The following is a 27,627-nucleotide window of genomic DNA, read 5'->3' as shown; positions in this document are numbered from 1 at the left end:
ACATCGAAACCCCAATTCTAGGGGCTCCTCATCTGAGTCTGGGGCAACATCTTCATAATGTCATAGACCAACTCCTCTGTACAGGATATTAAAGAAGCTGGGTCTGCATGAATTATCCTGCTGAGCTAATTCAGTGTGTTTGAAAATAAAATATAATAGAATTAAATATAGGTTTATTATGATCTTGATTTTACAGAGTCCCACAGTTGTCATTAAAACATTACTAGAAAGTGTTAGGATTTGCCATCAGGAAATCTGGGTTTGAATCCTGGCTCCACCACAAGCTGCACAACCCTGGGCTCGTCACATACACTGGAAACTCATCTCTAAATACAGGATGATCAGGAGAGCATTTGCTTCACAGGGTTAGGTAAGAATTCTATGTAGTATATTTCCAAACACACTGAACCTCATCTCTAAATATGGGTTGATCAGGAGGATATTTGCTGCACAAAGTTAGGATAACAACCAGTCTGTGTACTGTATTTTCAAACACACTGGAAAATATCAAGCAGAATGCAAGTGCTCATAATTACTACTGCCAAAGGAAGGCAGAATTGGCTGAATAGTCACTCAAACCAAGATGATCCTGATGGTAGTTCTATTAAAGAGAATAATAATAATCAAATAAAATAATTATGTAAAATCATGGAATAAAAATTTTGTGTCCCTGGTCAATAATTTCTCCAAAATAAAGTAGACTACAAGGAGGAGAAAAAGACATTTTGATTCATTAAATGTCCCTATCTTGTGGGCTGTAGTTTATACATAATACCATTGTAAGTACAGTGTATCTATCAGTATTCTTGGCTGCAAGTAAGAGAAAGCAATTGTTTATCTTCAAAGGAAAAAGATATATTGGAAGTTTATCAACGAAACACAGAATTGAAAAGAGATTTAAAAACCAATTCAAAAGTGGCAGGAAAAGGAAGCTGCCCAGGGCCAAGAAAATCTTTTCTAAAACAAGAATTGTCTACTCACCCATTATGGGCACCACCACCCTACCTTGGGTGTCTCCCAAACTCTTGGTCTTTGTAGCTCTTGCTTTCAATTCAAAGTCCTGATCAGAAGCAACAAATTGGCTTATACAGGATACCTGTGCAAGCCCTTGCTCCAGGTGGTAGAAAGATGGATGATTTTTCTGTCTCCACGGAGAGAGATGGAGATATGGTATAATATTTCCCAATAAAGAAAGAAGGTTAGATGACAACCATCACTGTGACTAGCTATGGGGTGAGGCCCATGTGCCAGATAATTCTCATATCGCATTTCTCTCAATTCTCACAAGCATCTGGGTAGGAATGTCATCATGCCCGTGTTTCAGATGAGGAAGCCAGGGTTCAGATAAGTTCAGTGCCTCTTCAAGCATTACATATCTGGCAAACAGTAAGACTCAGGTCTGTACCATTCAGCTGACTCAAATTGGTTTAAGCATTGGGCCCAGGGCTGAATAGTGAATCAGAAAAGAACCTTGTGAACCAACAACAGGAGAAAGTGATAATAAGTACAATCAGAGTCCTCTTTCTCCACTGTAAATACAAGGCAAGGTGTCTCCTCTGCTTGTCTTGCCCCACGCAGAGGAAAATGCAGGTAACAGGGTTGTTGACCACTGTCCTACAGACTCTGGCAGCTCATCGTCTGCTGCAGCAGAAGCTGTACCCTGCACTTCAAACAAGAGCCTCTGCATTATCATCCCTGTGTTGTGTGAACCTCACTGCCCAGAGACACTGAAGCTCCCAGTGCCATGAATATTTATGAATCCTATTTGCTAAGCGCCAATGAAAATCAGTTTAACCCAAGGATGATGCCAATCAGAAAAGATTCAGTCCCCTCCCTGTAGATTTTTCCTTCCTGGCAAACTGATGACACTCAAAAAGATGGAAATTACTGGTTGTGTGTTTTATTTCCTAATATTTTAACCATTTCTATTCATATGGGACTGAGTAATGAAGTGAATAACAATAGTCTGAATTCCAAAGTCTTACACAATTATAAATGTCTTATTTCCAATTCTGTGGCAAGGTAGAATGGTAAAGTATAAAGATTCTGAATTAAAGCTGGGCTAGAATCTTTGCTCAGCTACCTATTAATAGATTACCTTGGAGAAAATCACTTAATCTGTCTGAACCTCAGTTTCTCCATCTGTAAAGTGGAGACAATAATATCATGACATAAGGCTATTGTGAGAACTTCACACAGTACCTGGCATGTAGTAAGCATTAAATAAAAAAAAAGTTATTATTACCCTCATTTTACAAAAGAGAATTTGGAGGAATTAAGTCATCCACCAAAATCACAGATAGCAACAAAGATGAAAACCTGCCTTACCAATCCAATACAGGACATTTTCCATTTTTACACTGTCCACCCAACAGCTCCTACTGGCCTTTTCACACACAATTTTGCTGACTCATTGATTCCTGCGCCCACTATATCAGTAATGAGGTGACAAGTTCTGCTCTTGGCCAACAGATTTACAGTCTCTGAGCATAACTGTCATTTTCCTTTGTGAGCCACACTTTGCCTGTCACATCTCCAGCATGTATCCTATCACTTAGAGTTCTGCCAAGCACATTGTTCCCCCTTGTCTACATTCAAGAATTTACCAAATTTATATTTTTGTATGGTATTGTAAATGACACTCCTAACATTCTCTCTACACTGTGTGAAATAGGATTTCCTTGACTGTGAGGCACTGTCACTCAGTATAAGATTTCTTACCCAAGCACAAAGCATAACTATGACCTGTACAATAATAAAAGTAACTTAGAGAAAAAAGCTCTGGGAACAGATACAAATGCAACTACTAAGAACAGAAGATGCTTATGCCTTTATAACCAACAAAGTCCCAAAATATGAGCTAATTCTAGCCAGTAATAGAAAGGATTTAGAAATAAATGGAATGAAATAGTACTCTCCATTTGTACATCACATCACAATCTAATTGTACTCACAGTGAGCCCTAAGAAAACTAGGTGATTTTTATCAAATTGTCAAGTGTTAGACAATTAATCTAATTTTTAATATGTATGTAAAATAAATTTGTGATGAGGTAAACATACATTTTCTTTAAAATGCTCCCACAGAATATTGTAGAAATGTCCTATCATGATGAACTGATGCTTGGTACAGATGGTAATAACCCTATTCCACACACTTTTTTGCTTTATGAGGCTAAATGATGTCATGGGAAGTGCTTGGGCCTTGAGATCAGACAGACCTAGGTTTGAATCCTGACTCAGCCATTTCTTATGCTACAAGTTACTTTTCCTTCCTGACCCTCAGTTTAGCTGTCTCTACAAGGGATATAACACCTACCTCAAAATTTAATAAGGGGATGGCGCCACAGCTCAATAGGCTAATCCTCTGCGTGTGGCGCTAGCACCCCGGGTTCTAGTCCTGGTCGGGGCGCCGGATTCTGTCCAGGTTGCCCCGCTTCCAGGCCAGCTCTCTGCTGTGGCCTGGGAGTACAGCGAAGGATGGCCCAGGTCCTTGGGCACCTGCACCCACATGGGAGACCAGGGAGGAAACTTGGCTCCTGGCTTAGATCAGCATGATGCGCCGGCTGCAGCACACCGGCCGCAGCAGCCATTGGAGGGTGAACCAACGGAAAGGGAAGACCTTTCTCTCCGTCTCTCTCTCTCACTGTCCACTCTGCCTGCCCCCCCACCAAAAAAAAGATTGAATAAGGACAATGAGTGTAAGATCAACTCTGAGCCAATGAGTGTTAGTTTCATTCTAAATATTAGAATTTGCAGTAGGTGTATTTTATATTTATAAAGTGCATTATTTTTTCCCAATCCTTTAATTCTTATTTTGCTTTATCCTCATAACCCAGTGAAGTAGATAAAGTAAAGTTAATTCTACTTAATATATGTTTAACTATGGCAGAGTCACTTAGATCTGCCCACTCTCACAAGGCAGTTGAGCTACACTCAAGTCATTTGCTACTTTGTATATTTCCTTTTGGCATCTTACAGTTCTCTGTGATACTGCACTTCAAACTGTTTCTACCAGGATGCCTCCCTGGGGACTCATGTCCCACTTCTCTGCCATCTTCCTCTATTCATTCATAACAACTTGGTTTGGCTTTCTGCATATATTACCTCCTGTTATTAAAGGGAAGTGATTAACACAAGTGCTAAATGAATTTCTATTTCCCTTCAAAATATCTTCTATCTCACAATTCCTTCCAAGGAATGTTTTGAGTATTAAAAACATGTATAACTAGACAACCATATGTTAAAAGGTATTTATCAGTATTTTGGCATTGGTCTGAACTCACATTTATTTCAAGCTGAAAAATTTTAGGTGTTAAAAAAAACCTTGATGAGGCCAATTACTAAGCACATGTATCTAACATTTTATATATACTTTGGATTTAGTCAAAATAGAGATAAAAGTGATTAACTCTACTGAGTATAAAGTAAAACTCCTTCAAGCTTCAGGGAATATTAAAAAGGTAACTTTCTAATCATGTTGTTAAGCCCCCAGATGGACATGGAGCAAAATATTCTCTCCCTCCCTCCTGTTCTCCCTTCGGAGCTCCTTCTCTCCCTCTCCCTCTCCCTCTCTCCCTCTCTCCCTCCTCTGTGTGTGTGTGTAAAATCTAAAACTGTTAATAAAGTTGAACAAGATGCCCCATTTATTAAGATGAAGAGTTATAAGGAAAATAAGGTGACAATAATAATACTGTTTACCATGCAGATAAAGTTTATCAAAGGCTCGCTATCTGTTTTGTGTACTATCAAAGACTTTAAAGTCACTGTTCCTTTTAAATTGCATAATAACATTATTTTCATGCCCAAAGCACAAAGTTGTTGGCTGAAGGTGCAGGTACCATTTTAGGTAAGTAGCTGAGTGCAGTACTCAACCCCATGAATATCTAACTATTTTTAAAAGTACATATTCAAAAATTTCATCCTCAGGTATTTATTGAATGTCGCTCCCCCTCTTCGCGGAGGAACGACACAGGACCCTGCGCTGTTCTTTTGTCTGCTCGGCCCTTCCCCGGTTTGCTGCTGGTCCTTCCTGGGTGGGCTGCCGATCCTTCCACCTCCGTGGAAGGGCGGCTCCCCCTGCCACTTTCCCCACTTCCGCGGGGGAGCGGCACACCGCCGGCCGGCTCTCTCGGGGGCTGCTCAGATGTTATTCGGATGTGCCCCTTAGATGTTCCCTGTGCATGTTGTCTCTCTCCTCCTTTATAGTCCTCTTCCACCAATCCCAACTCTGCTACCCACATGCCGAGTACGCTGCTCTCCTCCAATCAGGAGCAGGATCCGCTCCTGCAGGTTACTGCTTGAACTGGAGGCAGCTGTGTAAAAGTTGTTTACTCCTCTCCCAGCGCCATATTGTGGGAGAGCAGATGCATAGAATAAGTCTTAATTCCAGTAACTTAGTCTAGTCCGAGTTGCTCCCCACAATTGAAGATCTCTGAGTGCTAGGTGGAGTTCAAGATTCTGCAGATACAGGACTAAGCAAGCCAGGTGCAACCTCTGCCCTCCTCAAATATTCTGTTGGGAGCAGATAGAGAATCCATACGTGAACTATGAGCAAGAGCATTGCAGATGGTGATAAGTGCTTTGAAGAAAATAAATAATAAATACATACATAAATACATGATGATGAGGAAAAGAGTGAAAGAGAAAGGGAGTAGAAAATTTCTATGCCTAGTTGTGCTGGCCTCCCCTAGGAAGTAACATTAGAACTAGGTTTTAGAAGGCAAGAAGTCATTTGTCACTAGCATCCTAGAAGCAGAATCTTCTGAAAAGCCTCTCCCAGGGCACCAGCTGGGAATTCTGAGGAACAAAAGGAAGTTCAGAGTGGCTAGAGCTTAGTACAAGAAGGAGGATGAGTGAGGTAAGGGCTGATGTTTGAGGCAGGCAGACAGAACCTTCTGACAATGGGGGAAAGTAAAATTCGTGAACATAAAAAACTCACTAGACTAACTCAAACACCATTAAAAAATGCATAATAATATGCATGACACAAAATTTACCTCAAGCTTCTTGTAAGGAAAAATTTTAGCCAGAATATAAATTTAGCATGGTTGTTACTTTTTTTATATTTGATAGGGAAAATTCACTTTAGATATTGAAAATTAGTTTTAGTTTTGGCTATGAGATATGCAGAGGCTATTAAAAATTTAAAATAAGCATCATCTGACTTTAATTTACAAATTCAATGAATGAATACTTTTTAATATTACTATATAAAAACACAATTGCTGGTGCATCAATATTTACCAAGTCTTTTGATGAATTAACAAAATAGAAGCACACAGTTTTACATTGTTTGATTTTATCTTTGTCATTTCCAAGCACCCAATAAAAGCATTCACTTATCCTTAAAAAATTTACCCTTGAAGAGGGTGGTCAGCCTTGCAGTTAAAATTCCATTCCATATGGAAGTATCTGGGTTTGATTCCCGGCTCTGGTGCCTGACTTCAGCTTTCTGTTAATGGAGACCCTGAAGACAACAGTGATGGCTCGTAGGAGACTTGGATTGATTCTCATCTCCTGGATTCGGCACCACTCATTGTGGGCACCTGCACATTAAACCATATTTGGAGATGCTTTCTCTGTTTCTTTTTCTTTCTTTCTCCATCTCACCCTTTCTTCTCAAATAAATATTTTTAAAACAATCACTCTTTTAAAGTGTACAATTCAATATTTTTTCATTATTTTCTAAAACTGTATAGCCATTATCCATCTAATTCCAGAATATTCTCATCACACACAAAAAGAAACTATACCCATTAGCAATCACTCCCTATTTTTCCTAACTTGAATTCCTGAAAGCCATTAATATAATTAGTGTTTTATGGATTCACCTTTTCAGAACATTTCCTATTAATGGTATCATTCAATACATGACCTTTGGTACCTAGCTTCTTTCACTCAACATGAAATTTTCAAGGTTTGCCCATGCTGTAACATGTATCAACACTTCAGTTCTTTTCAAGGTTGAATAACATTCTTTCAAATGGGCATGTCACATTTTGCTTATCTTTGCATTAGCTAATAGCCTTTTGGCTTGTTTTCACCTTTGGGCTGTTATGAACTATTCATGCACAAGTTTTGTGTGAGTATATGTTTTTATTTCTCTTGAATACATAGCTAGTTGTGGAATTATCAGACCATATGGTAACTCTATATTTAACATTTGCCAAAATCTTTTCCAAGTTGGCTGCACCATTTTATATTTCCATGAGCCACATACAAGGCCTCCAGTTTCCCACACATTCTTACCAATGCTTGCTATTGCCCACCTTCTGCTTGTAGCCATCCTAGTGGATGTGAAGTGGTATCTCATTTTGATTTTGATTTACATTTATATGCTGACTAAAGATGTTAAACACCTTTTAATGTACTTATGGGTAATACCTATTTTATTTTTATTTTATTTTTTTATTTTTTTTAACTTTTATTTAATGAATATAAATTTCCAAAGTACAGCTTATGGATTACAATGGCTTCCCCCCATAACGTCCCTCCCACCCGCAACCCTCCCCTTTCCCACTCCCTCTCCCCTTCCATTCACATCAAGATTCATTTTCTATTCTCTTTATATACAGAAGATCAGTTTAGCATATTTTAAGTAAAGATTTCAACAGTTTGCTCCCACACAGAAACATAAAGTGAAAAATACTGTTTGAGTACTAGTTATAGCATTAAATCTCAATGTACAGCACACTAAGGACAAAGATCCTACATGAGGAGTAAGTGCACAGTGACTCCTGTTGTTGACTTAACAAATTGACACTCTTGTTTATGGCCTCAGTAATCACCCTAGGCTCTTGTCATGAGCTGCCAAGGCTATGGAAGCCCCCTGAGTTCACCGACTCTGATCATATTTAGACAAGGCCATGGTCAAATATTTTACTAGTTTGTAGTGATTTGTGGTTTTATGGCTGTCAAGTCTTCAAACTGTGAGTACTTTAAGAGTAGACATGATGTCATTTTTCTTTGCATCTCCAGAAACTGAAGTGAATGAGTGAATGAATGAATTAATGAAAAAGCTAACCAAAAACTTGAGTTGAGAAATCCCCAAATCCCATCCTGCTAAGAAAAAAAAAAAGCAAGCATTTAAAAATAAGTAAATACAAGGAAATGTAAAGAAAGAAAAAATAATAAAAATAGGTGGCACAATGATAAGAATTCAGACAGAGGAAGGAAAGCTCTGTCAAGTTTGGACCATTTAAAGAGTGAGATTTTAATAACTTTAAAAGTCAATCAAGCCACACACAGGGAGAAAGAGCTACTTCCTCCAGGCAGAGGAAAGAGTCTGTAAAAATTCCTCAACCCATCATCACAAAGAGGATGATGAAGGGAGATGAAATCCAAGTCAAACCCAACTTTGTGGACTATGATAATGACTTTATTTGTAGTAGGGTTAAGAAAATTTTTTATTCTCTTATTCAGTGAGATGTGATATGACAGCAATCCTCTATGCAAGTGAGGCCATGTTATCTGCTTTGATCAAAAAACATTGAGAAGCCAAAGATATGGGTCACTTCCAGGTAAAAGCTGAAAAAGTCATCATGGAATAAACCCCATCTGTTTACCTTGCCTCTGTGATCATGGCAGCATTGGCCCAAGTGAAACCTCCATCAACAGAGGTCCCTGAGAGCTGATGAGAACTAGAGCGCCCAGGCAGATCTACATCAGAGAGCAGCATTCAGGAAAAGACACTTTTTTCTGAGAAACTTAATCCATCCTGCCTGATACAACATTTTATTCTGAGTATTTTGAAAAGATATTGGGGGATTTAATCAAGACTGATACAACTTATGCTTTAAAATGCATGTAAGTAAATTGAAAATACAAGGCAGAGAAACAGGAAGAAAGGGCTGTTTAAAGAGCAGTGACAGGTGTCCAGGCAAGAGTTAGTGGTAGACTGGACTACAGTGGCAAAATTAGAAACATACAGAAATCATTAGAATTTCAAATAGATTGAATGTGGGTAGTATGAAAAAGAGATAGACAGTTGCTATTCCATGTCCCTTTTAGTACTCCCATCCTCGCAGAGTTTAAGTGAAGACAAAGAAAGCTTACTTATAAAATAATCCCACACATCACACTATTAGAGTTTAGTAAGAATTGGCTTCTGTCCTCTCCCTCTGCTTCCATTAGCATCATTGCCACTGTGTCCAGTGCTGACGTCCACAATTAATTTTCCTCCATCACACTGTAATATTGCGTCATTGTTGTGCATAACCAGAGCAGAAGAACCTGAGTCACTCATAACAAAACTTTGCTTGCCACATATTTCACACTAGGCTGGCTGAAAAATCCAATTTGTGTTTACCTCTCCTCTGACAATGAGCTCTGCCGATGGCTAACAATAAATGATGCATTCTTCATAGTGATGCAGCGCGACAGGGAAGAAAAATCAAATCAATGTGGTTCACAGTGCTTCTGAGGCAACTCCCTTATGACTTATAATTATTCCTGACAACCAGAAATTTGTAGAAAGAGAAGACATTTGGATTTTGTTGTTTCTATTAAGTTTGTGATCATGACTTCAATGAGGTAATTGAATAACCCTTCTCTTTTTAATAACCACAAATATCTTATTTAGAAGAATAAGCTTTTCTTATAAATACTGCTCAGATTGGAATTCTAATTGTCTAAATAGCATAAGGTATCAATAGGGTAGAAAATCATAACATTGCTTTAGCCATGATATATGCAGCAGCTTAGAGAAGCCTTAGGGCAACAGGACTGTCATTGTGAGTGCAGGCATCACACTCCAGCTGATGGCAGGAGCAAGGGAAATATTTCTTGCACAAAATATTTCTGTATTAAATATCTTGCTAATGAAAACATTGCTTTTGGAAGGATTTTGTGCCACTTATTGCTGAATAATCTATCATTTAACACACTCTATGCATTAGAAGAGAAAACATTTCTCACAAGTAACAAGTTCAGGCCATCACAGCAGAGCAAAGCCAGTAGTGCTGTGTATTTGTACATGGAGGGTTGGAGAGGGGATTCCCCAATCTCCTTCAGCACTGTCTGAGATGCAGAGAGCAGTTCTAATGCCCACAGCATCATGAAGTCACCTGAGCTTTTAATTGCCCTGACACCAACTTGAGAGGGAGAAGTGAAAAAGTTCATCTATGAAAGAAAAAAAAAAAAAAACAGTAACAGATAGGAATTCAATGAACATTTCTCAAAAGAGGCTGAGAAAATCTACAGATCATTAGAAATGATTCTTTTGTTAACAGTGGAAAGGAAATTCATAAACAAGATATGGACATTTATAGGCAGTAAAAAAGTTTTTTTTTTTTTTTTGCATCACTGCATTGTGGAATAATATCCCATTCCCAAAGGTGTCCACATGTATCTTTGGATCCGTAGATTGTGTGAATGTTACATGGCAATGAGGAACTATGGTTGCAGATGGCATTAAGGTTGCTAATCATTGCTAATCAACTGTTCTTCAAGTAGGAAATGAACTCGATATTATCCAGGTGGGTCACACACAATCACAAAGGGCCTTACAAATGGCAGAGGCAGTGGAATGCGGAGACAAAGGCTTACGTTGTTTCATTGCTCAAGGACATACAGGTAAAAAATAGGAAAACAGGACTTTCTGTGTCAACATGGGATCTCTCTGCCTTGACTCCACTCTGACTTTCCCGTGGAACCTGATACTTGGCTTGTATTCTTTCTCCTTTGATTACGCCTTGTTTTAAAGTCCTATCCAACGCTGTGTGCAATTTTCCTAGCAGAGGCTTCTGTAGTCTTTCACAAAATATGCAGGAGAGATTCTCATTCAAAACAAATATCAAAAGAGTAGTCTATCTAGAGTAAATGAAGCAAAGAGAAAGGTAAAGAGTGTGTCCGTAGAGGTCACCAACTATACCTGAGGATGCAATGCAAGACACAAGGGCATTTTTTTCCATAGGAGAATTTGGATCTCTCTCTGCTAAAACAAACCCAAGATCTTCCTCTGCTAAGAGATCCAAGCTGATTATTAATACAATGCATGGCAACATCTGTGGTTTGCACATTGTTGAACTAAAAAGGCTCTAATGTGTTGGAGCAGAGGCCAAGCAACCGGTATCCATGGCAACTCCGTGTTTAGTTTCAACTGACAGCGGAGGAGAGTATTCAATCAGATTCTTATATTTGTCTAAATGGCACCCAATAAATATTTTCCATAGCCAACATTTTTGTCTTGGCTTGGAAACAAAGAAAAAATGAGACTTGGGTGGAGGAGGGGGACAGGGGAAGAATTCACCATGAAAGAACTAACTTCAGGAAAGCTAAAATTAGTGTTTCACTTGTCAAGGAACAAAGAATTGAGGACATTGTAATAGGTATAAATATAAGAGGAAAAGCAGGGGACAGAAGCAGGAACAGAAATATAAAATCCTGGTCCTAATTTTAACATTAAAAAAGTGATTTTAGAGCCGGCGCCGTGGCTCAATAGGCTAATCCTCCACCTTGCGGCGCCGGCACACCGGGTTCTAGTCCCGGTTGGGGCGCCGGATTCTGTCCCGGTTGCCCCTCTTCCAGGCCAGCTCTCTGCTATGGCCAGGGAGTGCAGTGGAGGATGGCCCAGGTGCTTGGGCCCTGCAACCCATGGGAGACCAGGAAAAACACCTGGCTCCTGGCTCCTGCCAGGATCAGCGCGGTGCGCCGGCTGCAGCGGCGGCCATTGGAGGGTGAACCAACGGCAAAGGAAGACCTTTCTCTCTGTCTCTCTCTCTCACTGTCCACTCTGCCTGTCAAAAAAAAAAAAAAAAAAAGTGATTTTATAATAAAACTCATGAAATCTGCTTGTGTTTACAAACTAAAAAGTTCCCTATTGTTTATTGGTTTTAAAAATATTTCACTTTGAAATGCTTTTAAATTTACAAAGCAAAATCTGTGAAGTAGCAAAACAAAGAGTTCCCATATATCCTTCAACTTACTTCCTCTGTTATTAACATCTCATATCAGTACATTTAGGTGTTATGCTAGGCACTTTACCAGCACTATCACTAATATTAGCCCCCCAACCTCCACAAAAAAGCCCTTCAGGAAAGCTTTTATGGACTCCATTTCACACTTGAGGGAACTGCAAGAAAATTTAAACAACTTATCTATGGTTACAGATTTTGTCTATGAAAGATTTGGACCTGCTAGCGCTATCTGATTTAAAGGGCTTTGCTTTTTCCAGCACTTCACCTACTGAAGAGACCAAGTAATATTGATTAAAAAGAAACAATACGTCTTGGTTAGAATGAATGTCCTAATAAACTAAATTCAACTCTCAAAATTTTTATCACTGATACAGTCATCAAAATCAAATGGCTCCATCTTTAGAAAATAATTGCAATGTGAATATTGTTCATTTGCATAGTATTTGCATGCATGTATTCTAGTTCAACAAAAGGTAGACACTGACAGGGAACACTGAGCCAGCTAGATGCTAGGAATATGAGAATATTAGTACTTGAAGAGTCCTGGATAGAGACAAGAGCAGAAAATTAGACAGGAGAAGCTACGGCTCCCCATGTAACCATCTAAACCCAAACTTCCCCTCTGGAGCTCGCTGGCATACCCAAATTGAATTCCTGATTTGCATCTTATGTCAATTAAACCTTTTGAAATGCTTGCAACTTTCCATAAGTACTAAGTATAACTCCAAAGGAGTGGACTTTGTACTAATGAATGAAATGTACTAATGAAATGAAATAAAAGTCATCTCTGTGATGCAATGTTCATTGCTTAAGCGAGCAGGAGAAGAAAGCTAACAGCTTTATTTAGATGCAATTAACAAACAATGAACTGCATATGTTTAAAGTTTACAGCAAGATAAGTTTTGACACATGCATACATCTGTGAAATGATCACCGTAATCAAGATAATGAGCATATCCATTTCTCCCAAAATCAGTTTCCTCATGCCGCTTTGAAATACATCCCCCAGTCCTTCCTTGCTCACCCAAGTCCTCGGGCAACCACTGATCTGCTTTCCATCATCAGAAATTAGTTTGCATTTTCTTAAATTGAAGGTATGCTTCTAATATTTCCTCATGGGGAGTTGCAACCATAGGAACCAAATAAAAAAGTCACCATAGCTACCTACTCTTCCAAACCAAAGTCACTCCAAGTGTTAATTTTAGTATCTATTTTGAACTTACTGTCTTATCAACTCCTCTCTGTTTCGCCATAGTGTAATTTTTGGTAACTTCATTTCAGACAAGCTACTGAGTTTGATCTTCACAAGGATACTCCCTCTCATTCTGCTCTTCTCACCTAAAACCCACTTCCATGTCTGCCAGATAAAGGATGCTAGCTGTGTCTCCTGGCCTCCGTTTGTCAGAAAGCAAGACTAGACAGTAATACATAGCAGTTATTTTTAATGGGTAACCCAGCCCAGCTATACGTGGTTCCAGTCACTGTACTTTGTGGCAATGATAGCCTTAGAATCTAGGAAGCTTCAGAGCTGACTGTCCTCACAGGCAATTGACACAGCAAATTTACACTGAACAACTTGATCCATCTCAAGCAAACTGGAATACTGACTATTGTAGGTCAATAACATTCTTAGGTGGCTCAAGTAGTTTTATTGAGTTTTATTTGTTTGTTTTTGTTCCTTAGTCTGAAGTAGTCAATTATCTTTTTTAAAAGATTTGAAAAATAATAGGAAAGGTTGTATTTACTCACATATTTGCAATTTCTGGCAAAATTTATTTTTTTCTGTAGATCCAAATTTCAATTTGTTTTTATTTTCCTTCTGCCTGAGAATTTTTTTCTCACTGAATAATAAGTTAAACAAGTAAAAAAGCAAAAAGACCCTATTTTAGTGGGAATATAGACAGCAGCTACAAACAATAATTGAATGGAAAAATGACCACTTCACTCATATACAGTGAATTTTAAGGTAATTACAGATCATTAAAACTATAGTTATATAACATTGTTGACAATTGGTTTCACAAAGGTATAAAACAAAGTTTTATAAAACTACATTTGCAGAAATACTGATAAAGACATTTTTCTTCTTTTTTACTTTTATTTTTGCTTTTAAAATTTTAGTTCCCACATATAAAAGAGAACATACAGTATTTGTCTTTCTGGATACAGCTTATTTCACTCAACATGATGTCCTCCAGTTGCATCCATTCTGCTGCAAATGGTAGAACTGCATTCTTGTTTTTATAGTTAAATAATATTCTATTGTGTAAATACCACATTTTCTTTAAAATATTAAAGATATTATGATGGAGTATAAAATTCTAGTTGATAGTTTTGTCTTTTAAAAAAAGATTTATTTATTCATTTGAAAGACGGAGTTACAGTGAGAGAGGGAGAGACAGAGAGAGAGGTGAGAGATCTTCCTTCTAATGGTTCACTCCTCAAATGGCCACAATAGCCAGAGCTGGGCCAAGTCAAAGCCAGGAGCCAGGAGGTTCTTCCAGTCTCCCATGCAGGTGCAAGGGCTCGTGCACTTGACCATCCTCCACTGTTTTCCCAGGCACATTAGCAGGGAGCTGGATTGGAAGTGGAGCAGCCAGATCTTGAAGCGGTGCCCATATGGGATGCTGGCACCACAGGCTGAGACTTTAACCCACTGAGCTACAGCACTGATGCCAGTAGTTTCACCATTTAGCGATGTGTGTCTTTGACAAGAAGTTTCGATCATTCCTATCTTTACTCCTCAGTTTGTAATGTATCTTTTTTTCACTTTCCATTCTTTTGAGACCCTTCTTTTTCTCAGTGATTTTCTGTAATTTGAGTTTGATGTCGCTTGGTGATTTTTATGAATTACCACAGGCTATCTGTTGACTAGATAAGACGGAGAAAAACCTGGAGGCTGCAACTTCTTGAAGTGCATCATATTTCAATGTCTTTACATGCCCAGCAATTTTTAGTGAATGCCAAGTACTGCAATTTTACATTATTGAGTGTCATGTTTTGTTGTATTCCTTTTAAGACTTACATTTTATTTTGGCTCCTGTATTAGTTTTCTGTCGCTACTATAACAATTTCACCACAGACATTATGGCTAAAACAAACCTTCATTTTCTTACAATTCTGGAATCCAGAGTAGAAAATGAGCCTTGCAGGGCTAAAGTCAAGATGTTAGCAAATATGGTTCCTTCTGGAACTCTAGAGGAGAATCTATGTCTCTTCTAGCTTCTAGGGGCTTTCAGAACTCCTTTACTTGTGGTCATATTACTTCAGTTTCTGCTTAAATCACTGCACTTAGATCAGTGCAGTGTAGTTTTCTCCATAGACATCACACAGATAATCCAGTGAAACCTTCCCATCACCTTTTTTCACTACCAGGGAACATTTATAGTTTCCAAGGATCAGGACATGGGCTCATTTAGGGGCCTTAAACCTCCCATTGCACTCACTTAAGTAACTCAAAGAGCAAGTTTAACCCTCGCAGTGCTTGCTGACAACTTTTGTAATGGCAGATCCAGAGCAACCTTAATTCTTGGGCTAATTTAACACCACAACTAACTACCTTTCTGTAGACTATCAGATGCCATAGAATAACAAGTTATAGTTGATTGGAATAAAAATTATTCTCAGTCCTGTGTGAGATCAGATTTTTAGCCCACTGCTTTCTAATGGTTCACTTCTCATGCATGCATATATTAGTACTTAGTTGAAAACTAGAAGGAATCCCTCTCTAATTCATAGAAACTTGTTTGCTCTTTCTGTCCCCCACGATGGGTATGTATTATATATGTCACATATATGTGTGTGAAAATTCCACCTCTCAAGTACTCTCAAATTCTAGCTTTCTCAGCAACTCTAAGTCTAAACTCCAACTTCCACCTTCTTAACTCAGGCTTGTCCCACTTGTTGTCTAATGGTTATACACCACTATTTCCTGTACTTTTCCCAGTTATACTTATTTGTGGCAAGATGGATATTCCTGTATCAATTCTTCATGAGGAGAAAGAGAAGCCTCTGGACTTGGATTTGGAAGACTCAAAATTAGAAAAAGAAAGAGAAGCTTGTAAAGTGACCTAAGAGGGTTTCAGGCAACACCTTCCAAGCTTTCAACTCACAGAAGCACTGTAATCAATCATTTACATGAGTAGATAAATCAATATGGCCTAGTATTATTCCAAATTAAAGCATCAAAACTTAGAAAATATTGTTTTGCCCATGTTATGAAAATAAAGTATTATCAAAGCTGATGTTGTTTTCTTGTGCGCTAGACTTGGAAAGTAGTGTTGAGAAGACAATCTAGAGATATTATTTAAATTTTAATAAATATAATTGCATACAGAAAGGTGCATGTCATAAGTATAGCTTTATACATTTTTGCAAACAACACACATGTCTCCAACACTCAGGTAACAAAGCAGTTCATTGCTTACATTCCATACCCTTTTATCCAAGATCTCTTCCCACTTTTCCATCTCCTTCCACAATAGCATCCATAATCTTGACTTCCAGCAACATACATTAGTTTTTCCTGGTTTTGTATTAATTAACAAATTCATAACTATGTGAACTATGTGGGGGTTTATTTTGCTTGTGGGATTCATTTCTATTGTTTTATGTAATTATAAATCCATCATTCTTTTTGCTCAGTAATTGTCCACCATGAGAATGCAATTCAGACTTGTCCTTCCCATTGTTGATAATATTTGGGTAATCTCCAAAAGAAGATTATAAAAAACAGTGCTGCTTGAACATTCTTCTGTATGTCTTTTGGTGAATAGATAAATGTTTCTACTGGGCATTTGACTAAGAATGGAATTGCTGTTCATAGGTTATGCACATTTCTAGCCCTAGAAGATATGGTCACCCAGCTTTCAAGCAAGAGAGAAATAATCCGAGGCTCAGTGACATGGAATGTAGCATATTAATGTCAAGAACCAAAATCCTGAGACATTACAATACCAGATTTCAAGACATACTACAGGGCAGTTATCAAAAAAGCCTGGTACTAGCACAAAAACAGACGTGTAGAAGAATGGAACAGAATAGAAACTGCAGAAATCAAGTCTTGCACCTTCAACAACATACCTTTGACAAAGGAGCTAAAATCAATCCCTGGAGCAAGGAGAGTCTCTTCAACAAATGGTGCTGGAAAAATTGATCTCCAAGTTAAGAAGTATGAAACAAGACCCCTACATTACACCTTACACAAAAATCCACTCAAAATAGACCAAAGACCTAAATACATGACCTGATAAAATCGAGTTACTAGAAAACATTGGAGAAAGTCTGAAGATATTAATATAGGCAAAGACTTCTTGGAAAATACTCCAGAAGCACAGGCAATCAAAGCCAAAATTGACAAATGGGATTACATCAAGCTGAGACGCTTCTACACTACAAAGGAAACACAGCAAAGTGAACAGGCAACCAAAGGAATTGGAAGAAATATTTACTAAGTATGAAACTGACAAAGGATTAATGTCCAGAATCTATAAAGAGCTCAAGAAATTCAACAACAATAAAGGGAACAATAGAGTTAAGAAATGGGAAAAGGACTTGAACAGACATTTTTCGAGAGGAAATTCAAATGGCCAACAGACACTTGAAAAAATGCTCAGGATCAACAGCCATCAGGGAAATGCAGATCAAAACCACAATGAGGTTTCATCTCACCCCAATTAGAATGTCTCTCATACAGAAATCAACAAACAACAAATGCTGGCAAGGATGTGAGAAATAAAAGTACCCTAGTCCACTGTTGGTGGGAATGTAAACTAGTCCAGCCACTGTGGAAGACAGTGGAAATACCTTAGAAATCTGAATTTAGACCTAAAATAAAACCCAGCAATCCCACTCCTGGGAATTTAATGAAACAAAAAGAAACGAGCATGGAAAAAGTTATATGTACCCCATGTTTTTAGCAGTTCAATCCACAATAGCTAAGGTATGGAATCAACCTAGATGTCTATCAACTGATGACTGGATTAAGAAATTATGGTATATGGAGTACTACTCAGCTATAAAAAATACTTTCTTTTGTAACAAAATGGATGCAACTGGAAACCATTATACTTAGTGAAATAAGTCAGTCCCACGAAGACAGATACCATGTTTTCCCTGATCTGGGGTAAATAATAGAGTACCCAAAATGTAATATATTGAAGTGAAATGGACATTTCAAGAGTCAATGATTATTGACAGCCCTTGTTTCTAATGTTGAGGAACAGTGTTTTTTTTTTCTTTATACTATTTGTTGAATGCTTTACTTAGTATAGGGTTAACCTTATGAGTATAAAGTATATTGAAAATAGATACTTGCAAAAATTAAGAGTGAGAATAATAGAGAGAGTAGGAAGAAGTGTTGGAGAATGGGCAGGAGGGAGGGCAGCATGAGAAGTATCACCATGTTCCTAAATCTGTATATATGAAATACATGAAACTTATATACCTTAAACAAAATTTGTAAAAACAGAATTAAAACCAAATTTCTATTTAAACAGCCATGTCCATGTATCACTTCTTCCAAAACTTTAAGTAAAAAGACACATATCATGGTTTCATATCATGGTGTCATGATCCCACAGACCTATGGTAAGTCATAGTAATCACTAATACCTTAAATAAGTTAAAAGGAGACAAATTTAAAATTTTTAAAATATCTAAAACACTAAAGTTTCTTCACTTTTGTTTTGTAGCAGCAGAGTTTTTTTTTTTTTTAAAGATTTTATTTTACTTATTTGAAAGACAGTTTCAGATAGAGTTAGAGACAGAGACAGAGAAAGATAGAGGTCTTCCAATCACTGGTTCACTCCCCAAATGGCCACAATAACTGGAGCTGAGCTGATCTGAAGTCGGGAGCCAATAGTCTCCTCCAGATCCCCCACATGGGTGCAGGGACCCAAGCACTTGGCCATCCTTTGCTGCTTTCCCAGGCACATTAGCAGGGAGCTGGATCAGAAGTGGAGCAATGCGGACTCAAACTGGCACCAATTTGCCAAAGAATCATCATACATAAAACCTATAAAAGAAAGGTAACTTTGAATACCTTAGTTTTAGGAACCATTGGTCTCTGAAAAAATTGAAAACAATGCTATGATCTCCTTTTGTTTTGAATGAGAAAACTCAGGCCCACAGAGGGGGAAAAAAGCAAACACACAAACAAACAAAAATAGAATGCCTTCCCAGGGTCACCCAGTCAGGTAGTGAGAAGGCAGATATTGGAAGTCAATTCCTTCCTGACTCCTAAATGCTGTCTTCATGCACTGGATCTCAAGCTGGGCTCAGATACTAAAATAAACAGATTCCTGCCAAATTCATAACAAATAAAGATTTTAGGAGGACCATATCTATTTAATAACCTTCAATTGTTTATTTTCTCTCAACATTGCTTGACTTAGATAGAAAAATATATTCTACTAAGTAAATCAAACCACTCCATCATGAACAGGAAAATCATGAAAGCTACAACACTCAGATGCTAGTTGTAAGCAAAACATGTTTGTCAAATGCTGAATGTACACATAACACTTATGAGTTACTAAAATCGACTGCAAAATAAGCAATGTGTAAATACGCCATACCAATGTGTGAATCTACTTCCAAATAGCCTACAAAAAGGATTGAACTTTTAAAAAATGACCCAAATACTTTTTTCAAAGTGTTGGGATAATACAATTTGAACTTTGTCCAAGCAATTGACTCTAGGTCTGATTTCTGATGACCTGGAAATCTTGTACATCAAATAGTCCTTTAAAATTTTGCAAAGACTCAAAAGAAGCTGAATTCAATTTTTCTCTAAAGAACATATGGACTTTCAAACAGGCAAGAAAGGAGGTGGCTGGTAAAATATGTTTTCAGTTTTAACACTTTTTTTTCAACAAAATAAAACAAAATCACGTTTGAACTGTCTAGACTCACAAAATCACCATTTCTCCTGTCATTGACCTATGACTACTTAGGTTTTTTATGATTATGTGACAAAAATAACATTCTCTGAGCTAATAGCAATTGAGTAGTTACAGTAAATGGATAGGTATTATAAGGCAAGGCAAGATTCAGCATCTCACAAAATCATGAAATCAATTATTTGAATAAAGGACTATTTCTAGAAACTGACATAGTTCTAGACTAAACAAGATGTTGATTGCTCACTTCATTAGAAAATTTGAACTTAGTGACAGAAGATGATAGTAAAGATGAAAATGAGGATAAAGAAGAGGGAGAGAAGGAAGGGAAGGGGAGGGGACGTGGAATTCCAGCACTATTTCACAAACTCAAAGCATGATGGGAAGGAAGTTTGGAGTCCTGTTATTGAATTCACAGATCTTTCCAAAGTTTATTGGCAATTTTTACTAGAGTATAATTGCATGAGGAAATGTGTCAGAGCCCAAGGACTCAATCACCCAGTTACCATAATTTTTCAAGAATATATTTATCACAACTTTTAAAATAATTATTCCTATTTCCATCATATCTTAATATGTATTTAGCCAATCTCTTCAATGTTTATGAGAGATGCATTAGATCATTAGATCAGGAATCTGCCACCAAGTAGCTAACAAGTATGCTATGCACATGGCAGAAAGCGGGAGCTGAGTCAATACTGGGCAAGAAGGCAGGCATAATTCCTTGTAACTTGCCTGGGGTCCGTGGGCTATCAGGGTTGTCTCACTATGCAAAAGTCTTGCATATTTTTTGTGATGTAGCCCCTATCTTTCTCTAGTCTATTTATCCCCCTCCAAAAGCCTCTGTCCTAACCCAAGAAAAATTCATGCAGAAACCGTTACAGCTCCCTGAATATTCTGCAGTCTTTTATGCCCCTGACTCAGAGATGCCATTTCCTAGTCCTGTTTCTTTCACCCAGACCTGTAATTCCTGGATTAAAGACATCAACTCCTCTCCTCTAGTGTTATCTTAGACATAATTATTCAGTCCCTCCAAACATTATTATTAAGTCATTCTACGGAACATATAGTATTCTAAACATTTTACTTAAAACAATAGGACTTGGGGCCAGCACTATGGCATGGGGGTAAAGATTCTGACTGCAATGCCAGCATCCCATATGGGTACTAGTTCAAGTCCCAGCTGTTCCACTTCTGAGCCAGCTCTCTGCTATGGCCTGGGAAAGCAGTAGATGATGACCCAAATCCTTGGGCCCCTGCACCCATGTGGGGAACTTGGAAGAAGTTCCTGGCTCCTGGCTTCAGATCAGCATTGCTCCAGGTATTACAGCCATCTGGCGGAGAGTGATACAGCAGATGCAAGACCTGTCTCCCTTTCTCTCTCTCTCTCTCCCTTTGCCTCTCTGTAACTCTGCCTTTCAAATAAATAAATCTTTTAAAAAATAGGACTTGATGATGGTCATAGTTGTGATTTTCATTTTATAGATGGGAAACTGTCTTATATTTAATAAAGGAAATGTAAGAAGGAAGGAAGAGACAACTAGATTTAGGAAAAGAGAGTAGCTTCCTATATGGTATGAATTAATTCCCCTCAAGTGAATTCAGTACTAGTTTTTCCACCATTTTATTGACTTTTTTTTTTTATTTTTTATTTTTTTGACAGGCAGGAGTGGACAGTGAGAGAGAGAGACAGAGAGAAAGGTCTTCCTTTTGCCGTTGGTTCACCCTCCAATGGCCGCTGCAGCTGGTGCGCTGCGGCCAGCGCATCCATCGCGCTGATCTGAAGCCAGGAGCCAGGTACTTTTCCTGGTCTCTCACGCGGGTGCAGGGCCCAAGGACTTGGGCCATCCTCCACTGCACTCCCAGGCCATAGCAGAGAGCTGGCCTAGAAGAGGGGCAAGCGGGACAGAATCCAGCGCCCCGACCGGGACTAGAACCCAGTGTGCCGGCACCGCAAGGTGGAGGATTAGCCTAATGAGCCACGGCACCGGCCTTCCACCGTTTTAGCATCCTTCATCCAAAACTTTCTTTCATCAAGTATTTCAATAAAATACAGATACATCAGGTGTGTGGAACAGAGTTCTTAGTTGAACAATAGAATCCATTACAGTTAGCCCAAGAATAAAGTAATTTAGTAAAAGCTACTATGTGTTTCATGGAATCTTTGGAAGATTCAAATGAGCAGATCTAGGCTACACAACCCTGAATTCATGGAGCTATGTAGAAAGCATTCAAAAAACATTCAAGTCTGCCATGGACAACCCTGGAGGGACCATTACTGTTGCTATTGTTTGTGTATCATACTGCACTGAGTGTTAGAAATACCCCACAGCCTCCTTACACACCTCACCAACACAATGTGTTAGAAATGTTGGGCTCTGCATGACATACTGTCCAGACATAAACATGCAAATTGGATGAACCTGGTTCATACCTACACCATAATTACAAAATAGTTAAAGCAATGTCACTTCTGACTTTCCAGGCTCTGTAATAAAGGACAGCAATATTGAGGCAACATACAGTTCGCAATCTTTATTAGTTATGAAGTAAACAAAAATAAAAACTGAGGGCTTCACTGGCTCCTATGGCAGTCAGAGTTGTGTGCTAGCAAACAGTCCTAAAAGAGTAGAGAAAGGTCCAAAGATGATACTATTCTAGAGACAGAAACAAGGTCATTCTGCTAGTGGTACCCTGGGAGAGGAAACGTTGAACCCTGTTGTCTCATTTGGGTTCTCCCATGGTGGTTGGGGGTAAAAAGGCATGGAGTCACTACACAGACGCTAGGAGCCAGGTGAGAGCAGGCTAGAGGCGAGCAGCCCGCAGACTCATTTATTTCAGGAAGTATATGTGCTTATATAGCTGAGGCAGCCAATCAGGTCAGAGGGAGGGCCACGCTGTAACCAATCACTGCCTGTTTTAAGCAGAATTCTTTGCCAGGTGGATCCCGCCACCATTCTCTGTGCAGCTGAGCGCACATCTCGCTTGTTCGCAAGCGCCATCTTGGCTCGGCCTGCTCATTCCACCACATTTCTCCTTTTTGTTTATTTTTGAGCAATGGGAGGTATGATTCATGGCCATTGTTGACCCCGTTTCCATATGGACTCTTCATACATCTGTGCCTGTCTTAGGTTGTCCCCTAGGGGATCCTACCCATCATAGGCTAACCAGCCCGCTAAGAAGACCACAGGTGAGCTTGCTCAACTGGGGGCAGGAATGAGGAGGATGGTAATCAGGAGCAGTAGGCTGTAGGCTGTTCTAGCAGCTGACCGGAGTTGGCAAGGCATAAAACTGTAGCAGATGTGGCTGTGGGCAGTTACTCAGGGGTGGCATTACACCTCCAGGCAGTGTGTGCCTAACACTGGGTCACCATGACTGAGGACCAGGACAAGGACAAGGAAAGGGGCGTAGGAGGGGGTTCTGTGCTCACCCTCAGAGCCGTCAGCACACAAAACACTGAGGGGCTGCTTACCGAATCTTCAGGAGAACACTCTGAGTTCAAAATCCACTCACGGGCGAATCCACGTTGGGCGCCACATGTTGTCTCGTTCGGGTTCTCCCGTGGTGGTTGGAGGTAAGAAGGTGCAGAGTCACAACAGACACTGGGAAAGCACTGGATGAAGGCGAACTAGAGGTGAGCATCCCACAGACTCGTTTTATTTCAGGAAGTACATGTGCTTATATAGCCAAGGCAGCCAATCAGTTCAGAAAGAGGGCCATGCCATAACCAATCACTGCCTGTTGCTAAGCAGACTCCTTTGCCAGGTGGATCCCGGCGCCATTCTCTGCAGCGGAGCGCATGTCTCACTCGTGCCCCAGCACCATCTTGGCGTGGCCTGCTCATTGCACCACAGAACCACTTAAAGAAAGTGAAAGCAGCTATTCCCAGACAGTGTATCTATTCTATTTTATTTTCAGTTTTGCACTGGAGATGCCCAGCTTGTCTCTCTACAAATTATTTTAAGCCTTTCATAGGCAAGTTGAGGCAAATAGGCAAATACAGAACTATATATTGGGAGAAGGAAAAAAAAAAGAACTATAGACTGACTGGCAAATGCTTTGGAAAACAGAAACTCATTCAATCATTTATTCTATTTTTGGCATTGGTGGCATGTATGACAGTTAAAACACAATATTCAGAAATCTGTCATTCTGGGGCTGGCATTGTGATACAGCTGGTTAAGCCACCACTTAAGATGCTAACATCTCATATCAAAGTCCTGGTTCAGGTCCCAGATACTCTACTTCTGATCCATCTTCCTGCTAATGCACCTGGGAAGACAGCAGAAGATAGTCCAAGTACTTGGGTCTATATGGAATACCTGGATGGAGTTCCTGGCTTTATCCTGGTCTAGATCTGGCTATTATAGCTATTTGGGAAATGATGTACCATATGGAAACCCCTCCCTGCCTCCCTCTCTCCCTCTCTCCCTCTCTCCCTCTCTCTCTCCCTCCTCCCCATCTTGCTCTTGCTCTTGCTCTCACTCTCGAGCTCGTTCTCACTCTGCCTTTCAAAAAATTGTTAAAAAAGAGAAACTGTAATTCCAAAATAATACTGCACATTAGGTGATCTTGAAGAAATGCATACGATTGTAAGGCTTATAGGTAGTTAATTAAAACAAATTTTGGCAAATTTTGATATTTTAATACACTGGTCATTTGAAAATTATTTATTCAGTTGTTTTTAGGAATTTGCTGTTAAAAAAATTGCCCTAGAAACCTATCCTCCCTGGACTAGTCCCTCAGTGTTATATAACTCTGCTCTGCCTACTTCACAACACATATCCCTCTTTGTTAATTTATTTTTTTAGAGACATATAATCTCATCTCACCAGAAAGTAAGTTTGATACAAATTATGACAATGTGTTACCCCATCTCTGTATTCTATTTCTACATCAATTTTCAGCATATAGTTGGTACTTAATAAAGGTTGTCCCATGACAGTAGTAAGCACCTCTAGTACTGCCCAAGAAATGTAAACTTATCAATGTGTGTAAACCACCAAGAAGAGTACTTAACACATAGCAAGACCTTGCTAAATGTTATTATCATTTATTTTGAACAGTACTCATATTCTTTGCATTTAACTTTAATGATAAAAGTTCCTCTAAAGATATTTGCCTAACCTATTTTAATTCTCAGTCTGGATTTTGGTGATGGGACTAGTGATAATCCCCAGCAAGTCCGTGTGATTCACAGGCTAGTCTTTACAACATCAATGTTTAATGCAGTGTAATAATATACACTTACATCTGCTACAGATTAATAATTTACATTTGATATTTAATATGAACCAGAATTCAAATCCTTAGTGTGTCTTCAAAAGTGTTACCATCTGGCCCCCCAAATCCTGGGGAACATTTTTCATTTAGAAACCAGAGGTGAAGGGCTTGTGGTCCAAAGGGGGTCCCTCTGTTTCTTTTCCTCTCCCCACCAGCACAAGTGGCCTTGAGAAACAAGTAATTAATAAAGGTTTAAGACTTCAGGAACAGATGGAAATGGCCCCCTAGATGACTTTTCAAACTTATAATTAAATGCTGATTTGTGTCTCTGTCCACAGAATGTCAGAATTCTAGAACATGGACCCTGAAAGGAACTTTGGAAACAACCTGTACTCAGTCCTTCATTTTACAGAAAATCAAGTGAATTGGTGAAAGACATGTAACTTTTAGAAAAGCCAGCACTAGGACTTGGGTTTATTTCTGTGAAAATTCAATTTCCAGCTTCTCTGAGTTTCCCTTTGGATAGGTGTACCTGGGTTTTTAGAGACAGAATTCACAAACACTTATAAAAGGTGTTTGCTCCTTGCACCTCAGAGAATTACTGTCCTATATATGGAGAAGTCAGGTGTCCATCTCTTCTTTCCTCTTCTCTCTTTTGGGCTTTGCTTTTTTATTGTTTGAAATATTTTGTGTGTGTGTTTGCTTTGGTATATTGCATGTTTACTTTTGTTTTCAATTGACATGTAATAAGTATACATATTGTTTCTAAACATGTGTGCACTGTGCAATAATCAAATCAAGATAATTAGCCTATCTGTTTATCATTTCCTTGTGGTGACGACATTCAAAATCCACTCTTCTGGCTATTTTGAAATATTTGAAATATTCAATACAATGGAATATCTACTGTGCAATAGAACACCAGAACTGATTCTTCCTAATTGTAACATTCTACTCTCTCTTTTGGATTTGTGTTTTATGCCATTATCCAAACTCAAAAGCACATCCAAGCAATGAGAAAGAAATCACCATCCATTCAATGGTGAGCCCATCATAAGATTTACTACATTTTTGTGGACTTCAACCAAAGAGTGAAGAATGTTAAACTATTTCCTAAGATGAGAAGGTTTAATTATCCATTGGGTTCACACATGTGAGGAAGAAAGGATATTGCAGTGGACAAGTGTTGCTTCTTTCAAAGTTAGGCAGAGCTGAGAGTAGATTCCTACTCTAGTGTGATTGCCAGTTTAAGTCACTAGAAGTTTTGGGGGATGACCTGTTTCCAGACAGCTCTTTAAGAAACGGAGCAGAGGAACACAGAAGGCAGAGGAAGAGTGAAAGAAATCCCGACCACAGGCAGAATGAGAGACGATAATTGGTCATTCCTTCATAGTAGCAAGAATCGTCAAAATTAGCAACAATCGCCGTGGCAAATCAGTTCCTCTTGGGGGAATTTGAAATATAAATATGCATAGCAGGTAGAGAGAGAAAGAGACAGAGAGAAGAAAAAGGAAGATGTGATGGAGAAGGAGAGAGAGGAGGAAGACAAGAAGAAAAGAGGAAAGAATGGAGGGCTGAATGAAGAATTCATTTTTTCTATCTTCTCCAAGTGTTTTATTCTATGGATTTCCCAAACCATTAGGCAAATTCTTATATCTCACTCCAGTTCAATTAAATCAGAAACTATTGTGTGGGACCCGGAAATCACTGTGTGTGTGTGTACACACACATGCTAAAACCATGAGATGGGAAGTATGCATTTAGCCTTAACAGTTAAGATGACGGCATTCCCATATTCAGAAGTGTCTGGGTTCAATTCTTGGCTCTGCTCCTGTCTCTAGCTTCCTGTCAATGCAGAACCTGGGTGACCGTGGTGATGGCTTAACTAATAGGATTCATGGCCGGAGGCATATTGTTACCCCAGTTCCTGGCTGTGGTCCCAGCCCCGTCCCAGCTTTTGTAGGCAATTGGGGAGCAAACCAGTGGATGATAGTTCTCTCCTCTCCCTCTCTCCAAACGCTTCTTTGTTTCTCACTCTCTCAAATAAATTTAAAAAAAAGTTTACTTTTTAAATTAAAAAAGCCAAAAAAAAAAAAACAGTTGTACAGAAAGTTTTGGCTCAGTTTGAATCTTAAACAAATCACATCTGTATAACATTTAAAACAATTTGCTAAATACAACAAAGGGGATAATTATTCAAGATTTAAATAAACTGCTAATGATTTGTTTTAATATCTTCATTCTACTTTCTAGGCTGTACACCCTCTGAATAGTAATGGCTATATCCAAATGAATGCAGGATCCTTGTAGACTTTTTGAATTTTAACATTTTAGTATTTCAGAGCTTAATAAATCTTCCCTCTCATACTTTACTGATTGCTTTATATTGCATGTAAAAATAAATTTCTTACAAATTCAAACAGCCTACAAACATTTTGGATATATATACACGTATATATATGTATATATAATTAAACATATAATAAATGCATATGAATGTATTCCTAATTAACCAATACATAAGATTTTATTTATGGAGCTGTTCCTTGCAGTGTACTTTGTGGAACAAATGAGTTGAGATTTTAT

The 27,627-nt window shown here is 38.7% G+C and overlaps 1 long non-coding RNA gene across 3 annotated transcripts in view; it reads right to left on the bottom strand.

Moving 5' to 3' along the window:
• Positions 1 to 23,590, bottom strand: part of LOC149127691 (uncharacterized) — a 405,872-nt gene extending 382,282 nt beyond the window's left edge. For 2 of the 3 annotated variants that reach the window (XR_016229785.1, XR_016229787.1), the window contains exon 1: positions 23,291 to 23,582. This is a non-coding gene — a long non-coding RNA (uncharacterized LOC149127691). Of the gene's footprint in view, positions 1 to 23,290 lie in introns of all 3 variants that reach the window. The other variant, XR_016229786.1, reaches the window with a different exon arrangement.
• Between the last annotated feature and the right edge of the window lie 4,037 nt (positions 23,591 to 27,627).

This window comes from Oryctolagus cuniculus, chromosome 2 (genome assembly GCF_051225735.1).
Source record: "Oryctolagus cuniculus isolate XC-2025 breed Fujian yellow rabbit chromosome 2, ASM5122573v1, whole genome shotgun sequence".
Lineage (NCBI taxonomy): Eukaryota > Metazoa > Chordata > Mammalia > Lagomorpha > Leporidae > Oryctolagus > Oryctolagus cuniculus.
Note: the sequence above shows the minus strand (reverse complement) of the source record. Positions and strands in the feature narration are given on the sequence as shown.